This window comes from Macrotis lagotis, chromosome 5 (assembly GCF_037893015.1).
Source record: "Macrotis lagotis isolate mMagLag1 chromosome 5, bilby.v1.9.chrom.fasta, whole genome shotgun sequence".
Taxonomy (NCBI): domain Eukaryota; kingdom Metazoa; phylum Chordata; class Mammalia; order Peramelemorphia; family Peramelidae; genus Macrotis; species Macrotis lagotis.
Window position 1 is genome coordinate 206,240,541 of NC_133662.1, and position 13,732 is coordinate 206,254,272.

Below are 13,732 nucleotides of genomic sequence, written 5' to 3' on the forward strand. Positions count from 1 at the left end.
GGACCCTCAGGAAAAGCATTGCTTTCAATTATAAGTGAGTCAGGCCCTGAGGATCAGTATTGTTTTAAGTCACAAGAAAGCATGAGTCCTTCCTGGGAAAGGATCAGAGAACAGATCAGAAGGGTCTACAGACCATATTATCTTAGAAATACTGAAAATATCTATACCCCCACAGCTAGTTCTAAAAATAGTAGTGGGGAAAAATCAGAATTGATTAATGGGAAAAGAAACACAAAAGCTTACTGAATAAAATGATTCTTTTTAAATTTGAATAGGGCAAGTGGAAGTTAATAGCTTCATGAGACCCTTAAAATAATAAAACTAAGTAAAAAGAATGAAAAAAATGGAAAAAATGTGAAATGTATCACTGGAAAGAAAATGATTTGAAAAATAGATATTTTTAAATGATCTAATTGAAAATCATCATTAAAGAAAATGTCTAGACATATTTCAAGAAATCATCAGGGAAAACTGCCTTGATTTCCTAGGATCAAATACAAAAGTAGAAATTGAAAGAATCTACTGATAGTTGCCTCTAAAGGGAGCTCTAATGAAAATACCCAATAATTCCTTAGTCCTAGGCCAAAGAGGAACTACTTCAAGCAATCCAGAAAGAAATTATCCAAATACCATGGAACCATTGTTAGGATCAAGGTAAATGAGCTAGTGTTACATCCAGGAATAACTTAGCAAAACTTAATATAATTTTTCATAGAAAAATGGATTTTAATTAATGAAATTTAATTTAATGAAATGCTTTCAAGCATTCATGATGTAAGAAACAAAGTTGAATATAAAGTTTGTCTTTCAAAAATATAAGCCCCAAAATAGTAAGCATGAAAGAGAAATTATAAGGTGAAAGTGTTTAACTTCCATATAGGAATATGATAAATGTAACATCTTAAAATTTATCTATATATATCTATAGGTAGTTATAGAGAATCTATATAGCTAGAATGGATAGGTATAAATATATTCTGTTAGATGATCGAAATAAAAAAATTGACAAAAATGAGGTATATATCCAGGGAGAACTGGAACATAGAATAATGGGATACATTATCACATATAAAAGAGGTCCTGAAGGACTAGCTTTTATTAGGGAGGGAAAATATGAGGCAGCTTGTGAGCAACACTTTAACCCCACTCTCATCAGAATTGGTTCAGAATGGAAATTCTATACACACAAATACACACACACACACACACACACACACACACACACACTCAGGAGGGCATAAGAATCTATTTCACTCAATAGCAAGTAGGAGCTTTGAGACAGCTTATTACTGTATAAAGGGTAAGAATGATGGACCCAGAATTAGGGAAGTTAAGAGTTAGGAAGACTTGATATCAGATCTAGTCTCAGGTTGTGACTTTCAACAAATCAATTAACCTCTGTTTGCCTCAATCTCCCATTATAAATGGGTGATAATAGTAGCATCTTGTTCCCAGGGTTGGTGTAAGGATTATACGAGATAATAGTTTTGTGAGCAGCCAGCAAGTGATGTGAAGATTCCTGCCATTAAGGCTGATCAAAAACTATTCATGACTTCAAGTGACTCTTGTCCATGTGTCCCATGATTTCTTCTCTAAATTTTCAGCAACTTTGTAAGTATCTTGGCATTACATGTGTATCAATGAATGCAACTATAGAGAAGGTTAATCCTCATTAAAGAGCCATCATTTGTCAATGTCTTTTTTTCTTTAAGATCCCATTTGTCAGCAGAAAAAAAATGAACTGATAAAAACAGCATGTATAGAAGCAAAACTTAGTTTGTGATTCCAGATGGCCTGGGTTCGAGTTCAACTCTGATCATTTTTCTTTGCTCTAAACTTTAAGAATAAAAGATGACGAGGTGGTACTTACCCTATATTGTCAGAGAGAATTATTCACTAGAACTTCCTAATTCTAGAAGTCAGGAAGCTCATTCAATGTAAAATTAAATAAATCTCCTGTTAAAAAACATAAATGAATTGATAGATTACTAGTAAGGCACATTTATACATAAAATACATAGATAATAGATAGCATGAAAATTAATCAAAATGCCAAAGATCTGTTTTTTTTACTAGTTCTAATAGAAATCATTAGAAGGTGATTTTCTTTTGGTCAATCTCTTTTCTTTGTTATAATTTATGATTATACTGTGTTAAAACTCTTAAAATCATTTCAAATAGAAAAAAGAACCTTTGCCTTCTCTTTCTAAAGAAATAACTATACTGAATATACTGTACTACTGAAAACTTTTCCCATGCTTGGATACTTTAAAATATTTTACAGTTTTATATAAGATTTAATAGCATGCTATGAGGAGCCATTTTCAGGTTTGAATTTTAATTACTCTTATAGACTCAGAAGAATTCATTTATTAATATACAAATAATTTTTAAAATATAAATCATATTATAATTTTGGGCCTGAACAAGTCAATAAATGTATCTTAGTATCAGCATTACTATATCTGTAAAATGAGAATAATAATCTCTTCTTCATAGACTCCTATGTATCAAATCAAATAATATATATATAAAGTCCAAAGTTTTCTCTTCTTCATAGAAAAAAAGCAAAATAAAAATCCTAGTCCATCTTTTCTTTTCCACTTACTGCATACACTCTACCCCAAAATAGCAGACTTGTTCTTTCTATGATTTTTCATTTGTCACCTAAAAAGATAATAATATATGTATATATACATATATATACATATATATATATATATATATATATATATGTATATATATATATATATATACTATATATACTTTTCTCCAGTATGCCATAGTTGTCAAAAATAGAAATGATTTATTTATTAGTGAATATGACCTGGAACAGATGCTATAAGAGATGATATCCATTCAAAAGAACAAGTTGTGTTCAAAGGTTGGGCTACAGGTTCTCACTTGAAATTAAATGAACAGTAAAATCTCTTCACAGTGACTTCAACTGTATATCTCTGCAGTGCTCCTAGATCTGATAGAAAAGATTAAATCCATGCTTTCATGATGGCCCTAATCCTCATCCAATTGATCCCAAACTTGCTTCTCTTCCCAGCATTGCCTCAAAGAACCCACTTAGCATGTATGCTATTTCCTTTAATGAAGTAAAAGTGAAAGTAAAATTTAACAATGTTAATATTGAACATCTGGAGCAAATTCACATACTTCTGGTAAAATCTCTATTTATGATTATCCTTACCTTCTCCTCCAGATCTTGCTCCTTTAAAGTTTATGAGTAGGATGCTGATTGGCATGCAAAGATCTTTCAGGGGGTAGATGAGTGTTAAAAAACATTTTAAATTTCAAGGTAACAAAAGGTATAAGAAAATGCCTCAAATATCATTTAACTTAGAATTGTTAAGCACAACATTGGCTTGAGTAGTCCAAATTCTGGAATGCATACCTATCCAAATTAAAATGTATTTGGCAAATATTTAACAAAGTAAATAAGAAAGAATAACAGAACATACTTAAGTTAATCTGTGATTGTTTAGGTTATTACAAAGTCCTTAGGGATCTTTTTGCATGTTTTAGAGACTTCCTGTTTCAATTTGAGTTTGTCCTGCCTACTGCAGCTACTGTATCATTTAGCATGAATAATTGTGATCATTACCCGGGACTTTTGGCCAACTTAGACAAACGTGATTGTATGACACTTTAATGAACTAATCTTGAAGAAATATCCCAAATATCCCCCCTTGGGCTGCTGAGATATAGTAGTTTTTGTTTGTTTGTTTGTCTCCTAACAGAAGTAGATACTCTCACCAGATCAGAGTAATGATGCATTTTTAGAAAGTTGCACAATCTTTTGTCAATGAAGGACCTATACCAATGGATCCTTTTAATAGAATCACTCTTTATCTCTTCCTTCCATATTTCTGTATGCTTTTGGTGCATTTTGGAAAATGCAGGACAAGAGAGATAAGCATAGAATTAGAAGCTAGATTGCAGAGTTTAAACTTTGAAATTTATTTTGTTTTGGTTTTGCCATTAGTTTCAAGTCATCCTGGGTTTTGGTATCTAAGACTAGTCTCATAAGACTTTTTCCTTCTTTTTTTTCTTTTTTTTTTAGGTTTTTCAAGGCAAATGGGGTTAAGTGGCTTACCCAAGGCCACACAGCTAGGTAATTATTAAATGTCTGAGACCAGATTTGAACCCAGGTGCTCCTGATTACAGGGCCATGCTTTATCCACTGTGCCACCTGGCCGCCCCGACCTTTTCCATTCTTTTGGAAGCTAGATGATGGGTGGATAGAATCTAAAGTCAGAAAGATCCAAGATCCCACCTGGCCTCAGACACTTAAAACTTGTATGACCCTGGTCAAGTCACTTAATCTGAGTTTTAAATTTCTCAAGTATGAAAGAAAAATAATAATAACATCTATTATTCCCTGTTTTATGAATACCAAATGAGAAAATAATTATAAAGGGCTTAGCACAATGACTGGCACCTAGCAGATGCTAAATGAATGCTTCTGGCAAAATCTGTATTTATCAGCCTTTCATATTTTATCTACTCTTAATAATCCATATTCTAACATATACATTTAAAGATCAAAGGTGTCTTTCTAGCTTTCCTTTAAGACAATTTTTTCATTTCATGTTCATTGGAATTTGCATTTCTTTCACCAGAATTTTGTTACTCAGAGTACTCTCTCTTCCATGGACAAATTTTCCTTGTAGACTGCTAAGTCATGGTATGGATTTTCTTTCTTATTTATCCTAAAGTACAAAATATTATGCTAAATTTGTCCAAAACATGTCTTCTAAACATTGAAATAAATCTGTGTATTTCAACAAATATTTCTTTTTATAGTGTTCATAACAGGTACAAAAAAGTACCTACTTATCTCTTTTTCAGTCCTATGGAGTAAAAAGAATGAAAGGGAAATAATTTGACAGCTCTTCTGCTTTAAACAAATTGAGATCCCTAGTAAATTCCCTGTAATTAAAGTCCCTCATCATTACATATCATGTTTTTGTTGTTTAGTTGTATTTGATTCTGAAACCTCCTTGGTGGTTTTCTTTTTTCTTTTTTTTTCAAGGCAAAGGGATAAGTGACTTGCTCCAAATCACACAGCTAGGTAATTGTTAAGTGTCTGAAGCTGAATTTGAAATCAGCTTCTTCTGACTCCAGGGCCATTGCTCTATTTACTGCACCGCCTAGTTCTTCCCATTTGGAGTTTTCTTGCCAAAGTTATAGAGTAGTTTTCCATTTCCTTCTATAGCTCATTCTATAGATAAAGAAACTGAAGGAAAAAGAGGGTTTAATGTCTTGTTTATCATTACACAGCTAGTAAGTGTCTGAAAGCAGATTTTAATCCATGTTTTCCTGATTCAAGGTACAATGGTATTTATATGACCATGTTATATATAATATATTGATTTTTAATCTACTTCATCAGCTCATTAATAATTCCCTTCTCCTGAGGGCATGGTCTGTTGTATGATATCACTTCTGGTTTTCCCTCCATTTATACTCACCCAAATGTTCTTTATCATACTTTTACCCTTGGATTTTTATTTTTCTTGATTCAATGGAACTCTATTATCACTTTTATTTTATCTGTTCCTTTTGAATTTATTATACCCTTTATTAGACACAATATAATGAATTAAATTTCATGAAGTCTCTGTGATCTCTTTGAGGTCTATTTCTTTTGTACTGAATCTAAGATTGACTGCATTATTATTATTTTTATTATTAATTAATTAAAGTATTCTGCAAAGACAACTCCTACCTAGATCTATATATTCAACTCTCAGATCCTGAACTTCATTCATATATCACCAAAGGCATTTAGGTATCTCAGTCTCAATATATATGTCTCCAAACCTCCACTCTTATGAACCTCTCAATTTCTGTTGAGCATCAATTACTGAAGAGCTAGGTGGTTTAGTGAATTCAGCACTGAATCCTAATGTATTCCAATCTGGCCTCAGATACTTACTATCTGAGTGACTATGGGTAAGTCCCACTAACATGTTGGCCTCAATTTTCTCAACTGTAAAATGAATTGGAGAAGTGAATGGTAAAAACTCTGATGTAGGGTCATGAAGAGTCAAATACAACAGTAAAGCAAATACTTCCTACACACTTTATACTTACTTTGGTTCATAACTAAAAAAATATCATAGATTCATCACTTTCAGTTTTTCTAATTAATTGTCAAAATTTATTGACTATACTTCCATATCAGCTCTTACATTTGCCCCATTCACAACCACCACCATTCTGCAGAACTTTCTAATCTCTCATCTGTTGTTATTAAGTCTTTTCAATTATGTCTGACTCCATAACCCCATTTGAGGTTTTCTTGGCAAAAATACTGGAGATGTTTTCCATTTCCTTTTCATTTTATAGATGAGGAAATTGAGGTAAAAAGGTTAAGCAATTAAGAGAGAGCAAGAGAGACAGAGACAGAGATCTTGACAGAAAGAAAGAGACAGACAGACAGAGACAGAGAGAGACAGAGAGACAGAGACAGACAGAGACAGAGAGGGAGAGAGATAGAGACGCAGAGACAGAGACAGAGAGACAGAGACATACACATAGAGATGAGAGAGAGAGAGAGAGAGAGAGAGAGAGAGAGAGAGAGAGAGAGAAGCATTTTAATACACTGTAAGATCAAATGTCAGCTGTGTGATATTGATGTACAAGAAAGTAAGTGAAATCTCAGGCAAGAGAAAGAAGGAAGGGCTGTGCCCTGGTCATATCCCATCTTGAATCATACATTTTATTCTGATTCCACAAACTTAAGAGGGTCATAAATGAGCAAGAGAACATGCACAAGACGGCAACCTTCATTGTTAATGATCTTGAATTTGTTATATGAAGATTGGTAAATGGAGGTGGTTAATCTAGAGAAGAAAAGACATAGGCGCTAGGAGACATGATACTTGTCAAGTACTTGAAGGAGTGTCAAGATTAATACTTAATGAAATTTGCATTTATATATCAATTTCCTGCTTGAACAAATATAATTTCGTTTTATCCTCACTACAACCCTTAAAGGAACGTATTAATATTATTACTCATATTGTTATTTTTTTGTTGTTGTTAGGTACTTCTAGACTTCTGCCACCACTTCTGCTGTTGATGTACTAACACACACATAGACACACACACACATAGACACACACACACACACACACATGCACACACACATATGCAATTTTAGAAATAAGGAAATTGAGACAGATTGCTGACTTGTCCATGGTCACACAGCTACCTAAATCCAGATTTGAGCTCAGATCTTCCTTACTTCACATCTAGTGCCCTGATCCTTGTGTCACAAAGCAGCCTCCTGATGATACTCAGTTACCTGATACCTACTCGCCACCAAGCTATGCAAAACAAATTAGACTTATTTTTGCCTAGCCTTAGAATGAGAAGCAAAGGTCAGAACTTTTAGAGGGAGATAAAATTAGGCTCAATGTGAGATAGGTAGAGCAAACCAACTTTTTAACAATTTCAGCTATCTGAAAATGTTTTTAGTTTCTTTAAAATAAGAGAATTTCTTTATCAGTTGCAGAAGGGACTATATGGACAAAGGAGTCCCTTCAAATTCAAATATTTTATGATTCTTAACTATTTCTTAGAATAACGAAATTTGTTGCTTATTCAAAGGAATTCACTCTAGCCTATTTTTAAAAACAAAATAAATGCTTTATCCTTTTATATACAATACGATCAGGGATTTAATGGTTCTACTCCTCCCTTTTTCTCTTAGTAACACACACTGCCATCTAGTATAATTAATGATCCTTTTCATTAGAATACTGGAATACTCAATTTTCCTTTCCTACTTTCTACAATTAAAATATTCAGTTCTTTAGTATTGTTGGTCCTTTTAATTGACTCTGACAGCAATCCACTCTGATTGCTATGTTTGATCTTCCTTTCCTGGAAGCTCCTCAGATTATTTTTTCTCTTTAAGAGATTTACTTTCTTTTCCTGTATCTCACACATTTTGTTTTGATATCTGAGATTTGATCATTTACTCATGTTTGTTTGAGTCAAAATTTGCATAACCCTGTCCCATACTCTTAATAGAAATAGTAACTATCCTCATTCATTTTTTAGATCTTCTGTTGAAGTATGTCCAGAAAGTTCTTCATTCAACTTTTTTTGCTCTTATAATCATTGATAAATTCAAATTATCTACTCCCATATTACCCCCTTACTGTATCAGTACCTTCTATCAATAATTTGCTAACTTTGAACCAATTGACTTTGAAAATGCATTCTGTTTGGACAACACCTTTCTTCTTTACATTTGTTGACTATTTCTCCTTTTGTTGATCAATCACCATATAATCTCTGCCTTATAGTTTTAGCGAAGAGATATTCATCCTTTTTCTCATTCTCACTGCACTTTGTCCTCAGATAGCTGTAATGGTTGAAATGTGATCTGATAAATGCAGGTACAAGATTTTAGCATTGCATTGTATTTATAGTCTAATGAGAAAATTCTTGAAGACCAAAAAAAGGAAAAAAAGTATCAGTACTATAGCAATTTATTGCTAATAATGGACTTTTGTGAAGTTAAAATATGGTTGATATTTTAGAGACAAGGGCACCTTCTTTTTGTACTTCAAGCAATAATATCTTCAGTGATGGTCTATTTTTTAAAAATGGCTTCTGCTTTTGCCAATCAGACACTAATTTACATTAATCACTAGTCATCTTGTACTCCAACAAATCTTGACCAGGAAATTCATTAGCCTCAGTGACATTGCTTTTTGTGGGTCATCTAAACATACATCATGCACATAGAATTACTGCAAACATTTAGCAAAGACAAGAATTACAACCATCACTTCATAGTTATTTCTTTTTAGACATAGATCTAGATTTCCTTTTCATTGGATTTAATAGGATTGAGAGAGAGAGAGAGAGAGAGAGAGAGAGAGAGAGAGAGAGAGAGCTATGCTTATATATAGGGGTTAATGGCAAGACTTTTTCAGCTTTCAGGAGGTCAAAAAAACTATGTCAAGCTTAGGAGGAAACCACTCAAAATGAGTAAAAAGTCACTTCAAGATTTTTGCTTCAGAGAAATCTGCCTGTTGAACTGTAACAGGTTAATCATTTTATATAAACTCAGTTCAAATAATAAAAATGTCACAGACCACTGGAAATCAAACCACTTTGTGACTTCACTCTAGGGTCTTGGGTGACCTTGACCTTCAATTTCTAAACAGACCAAGTGTACATTAATTCAATGATTGCCAATATTCTACTTATGGCAAGAAAAAAGGCATATATTTGGAATATTCCCAAAGCTTATGTATTATGCAGTCAGCATAGAACAATGATTATAAATCTTCTCTAGACAGAGAAACAAACGACCCTACCAACCTGCTTTTATTTTAGAGGGGTGCTGGGGAGCACTGGAAGAGAAAGGAAAAAAAACCCAAATGTTCTTAAACAACTTTCCTCTGGCCTGATGGATGATGTCATTGGCTGCCCACAAATGTGGATTATAAGAAAGAAATGAAAGATTTTGCTACACTGATCCTTTTTCCTTATTTCTTTTTTCTCTTTTTTTACTCTATTGGTGAGATCAAGGTCATGTTACATCAGCAGAGCATTGACCAGCTGTGTGTTACTCTTGATGAGGCATCTCGGTTTTTATTCTTCAGCTGGTGGCCACCAGTGGCCTATTAACAATTATAGATGGTAAAGCCTTTCATATATTACTGTTATTCAGAGCTCCTACAAACTGCCTTGGCTAACTGTATTCAAGCATATGGCTTAGAAAACTGACCTCAGAAGAATATTAAGCAGCTGTGGGGCAGATACAAAGCAATTATCCCTGTGACTATTTAGATAGACCTAAGTAATGTTTAGCATTTATGGCTTTTATAATGGTCTATCTCAGTGTCTCAATATACCAAATCACTGGTAATCTATGCTTGGTGCTTTGTGCTACAAATGCAAATTAACTTCAGTTTGTATGAATATTAGTCAAAATAAAATTAATGCCTTATTAATTTCTAATTTATGCATGCAGAGTCACTTGAACCTGTCATTTTTCTTTTTCTATTATCTAATTATGTGTCCTTGAGAGAACTGATTATTGAAAGAAGGTCTGGATACACTGGGGTAAAATAAGATCAAAGTGAATCAAGAGTTCACAAAACCATTTGAATAAGAGTTGAAAAGTCCTAACTCACCCTATTTCCTATATATATGGAACACATGCATTTAATAATAAATAACTCTTCATAAATGAAAGTCAGCCTAGGGGATCCTAGATAATGTCATTTCATATCTATGATCAAGCAAACAAAAAAGTTTGATTCTTGTAATTCATTTGTTTAAAACTTTATGTAGGTGATTTCTCCTTTGAAGTTACACATAAATGAAAATATAGAATATTGACCATTTTTTTCCTGGGGTTTACTGAAAAACACAAGATTAGAATGATCATTTAAATGTATATTTTAGACAAGTATGCTTTTAAAAAAAGGGAAAAAAATCACCTTAACTCCTATCAAACTATTTTTTTACTTTTATTTTTGCAAGGCAATGGGGTTAAGTGACTTAGCCAAGGTCACACAGCTAGGTAATTATTAAGTGTCTGAGGTCATGCTTGAACTCAGGTCCTCCTTACTCCAAGGCCAGTGTTCTTTCCACTACATCACCTAGCAACCTTCCACCTATCAAACTAAAACTTGAGCCTGTGATATTCAGTCAGTCATTCAGTCACTCAAGAAAAAAAAAATATTAAGCACTTAGTGCGTTCTAGAGAGGGAAGCAGCTATATGGTACAGGTCATACTTGGAGTCAAAAAGAGTCATCTTTCTGGGTTCAAATATGGACTCAGACAGTTGGTAGCTATGTGAACTTGGAAACATTACTTAATCCTCTTTGCTTCACTAGCCTCAGCTTTAAAATGAGATGGAGAAGGAAATTGAAGACATTGCAGTATCTTTGCAGAGTGTACCTCAAATGGGGTTGTGAAGACTATGTTGGGTACTATGTGCTAAGAGATGCAGTTATAAAGAGAGGGGGAAAAACATTCTCAGCCTCAAAAACTTTATATTTGAATGGGGGGAAAGACAGAAAATATATAATGAATAGAAGACAGGCAGGAAAAACTAGGCTATGAAAATGCAAAGAATAATTGATTAAGTCCTCATTTTGAAGGTGAGATTTAAATAAGGAAGAAAACCAGAAACCTTAAGATTTAAGGAAAGGAAACATGAAGGAAAGCAATTGCAAAAATGGAATGCCTTATATGCAGAATACCAAGTATAAAGAATACCCATTATAAGGATGAATAGGGAAAAAAAGAGCATAGGCTACTTGAAGGGGGAACAAACATAAGAATACTTGAAAGGCAGTAATTGGATTAGGTTATGAAAAGTGTAATATGTCAAGAAAGAAAACTTCTGATCCTGGAAGTAATAAATGTAAGATAATTTTTAAATACTTGATATAATTTTATTTTATTTTAATTTTTCTTTGCTATGACTTGTGGGTAACTATTTAGATAGATGTCTCTTTGATAAAGTATGCATAGCCAGCATAAGCACAGTTTTCAAAAACAAGTTGTATAACTTTACAATCTATGTTATGCAAAGAATAGGGGGAAATGGAAATAATTTAGGAGTGTTTGTGTTTGTAAGCATCTCTAAATATGAACATTATTTAATTAAAAATTTTCTTGGCAGTTGTAAATAATTTCTCAATTAAAAATAGCAAATCTGTTTATTATGTTCTTAATTTTCAGAGTTTTTTACAGTTACTTTTAGGCATGAATTATCTTTTGACTAAATTATAAACTTTTCAAGAGAAAAACTTTTATATTATTTTATCTATGTATCACTGGATAACAGTGCCTGGCCCATATCACTGGCTTTTGATGGATCCAAAATGTCATTACCTTTCAAGTGATGAAATACTCAACCTCAGTTTCCTCATTTGTGAAATAGTTTGAATTCAATGGCTTCTAAGATCTCCTTTAGCTCTGAGTTTATGATTCTATGTAAATCCTATGATCACTTCATCCTCATTAAAATTGAGAAATTTTTCATTTTTCCCTATAATTCCTAAATAAAGTATCTGTCTAACAAATTGGGAAACCTCTCTCTCTCTCTCTCTCTCTCTCTCTCTCTCTCTCTCTCTCTCTCTCTCTCTCTCTCTCTCTCTCTCTCTCTCTCTCTCTCTCCCTCATCTTCAGTGTACAAGACTACCACTTAAAATAACCCTATGCCTGGAATATTTTCCTTCATCATTTCTGTTTCTTAGTTTCCTTGACTTCTTTCAAAATCCATTGAAGTTCCAATTTCTACAAGAAGTCTTTTATAGTTCCCAGATTCATTCTTGGTTCTTTTCCACCAAATTTGCTATCAATTTGTTCTGTGTATTTCTAGTTTGTTGAGAGTTGTTTCATATTTTTCCTCCTTTTGACTTAGCCCACTGAGAACAGAGAACTATTCCCCTACCACTTTTCTTTATAAGTTTTCAAAGTGACTGAATCTATTTAGCTATGGGAAAAAAAGCTGAACAGAGACAAAAATAATATGTAAACAAGTTCAAAGTCACAATAACCAAGGTTATCTATATATTTTATATGTTTATTTATTTTATTAAATATTTTCCAGTTATATTTTAATCTGGTTTGGGCCACATTCTGGAGGATTTCATGTTGTCTGTCTATCACAGGATTAACACCTTTTGCATAGACTTTATATATATATACATATATATATATATGTATATATGTCATATATAAGACACTTCTTGTATAGACTTTTTGGTACATATATTATATATACATAGACATAGATAGATAGATAGACAGATAGATAGATAGTTAGATATAGATACATACATACATACATACATACATACATATATTTATATATAAAATAAGCTGAGGACCCTTAAACTCTTCAGGAAATATTTCCAACAGTGATTGTTGGATGAAAGCACTATAGGCAAGTTTCCAGGACCAGATGTTGAACTTGGCATTGACTCACTTCAGGGAGAAATATGTTTGGTTGTAGGAGGATGAAAAGATACACAGCTATGAATCTTGGTAGGCTGATCTAAAAGTCATATTTAGTTTTATGATTATGTTATAGAAGCATCTTGTTGATGGTGGGAAAGCCTTGGATTTGGGACCAGAAGACCTATATTTGAATCCTAATTCTTAATTTTATCAGTTCTTTGGTCTTTAAAAAGTCTCTTAATTTCTTTTGAGCTTCACTTTCTTCTTTTATTAATTGAGGATTAAACTTGTACTACCTAACTCAAAAGAATGGTTTTGCTAATAATATAAGATAATGTATTGGAAACTCTATAACCCTAAAGTGCTATGCAAATAGAAACACTACTTAAGAAAATAAACTGCTTTTAAAAGATTATCAGTATGTTCATTGTTTATATGCAAATGGTGTTGCTAATTGGAAATGAGCCTAAGCAATTCATTAAATTCACCATTATTGCAATTCTATTGGAAAGTAGAAGCTGCAACAAAACTTTTCCTATCAGATACAATAACGTTGTGTATTTGAAAATAGTATTATTATTTCCTTTAAATATCTATCATTTTTTGTATTTATCTTCAGTTAGTAGAAATTAATGATGACTAATTGTAAAATTCATGCAGAGAAAATGTACAATGGTTTCCTACATATGAGGTTGAAAATATTGGTATCTTCATTTTTCAGACGAGGAAACTGCATCTGAGGGTTTAGGTCACTTCCCCAGTATCTGA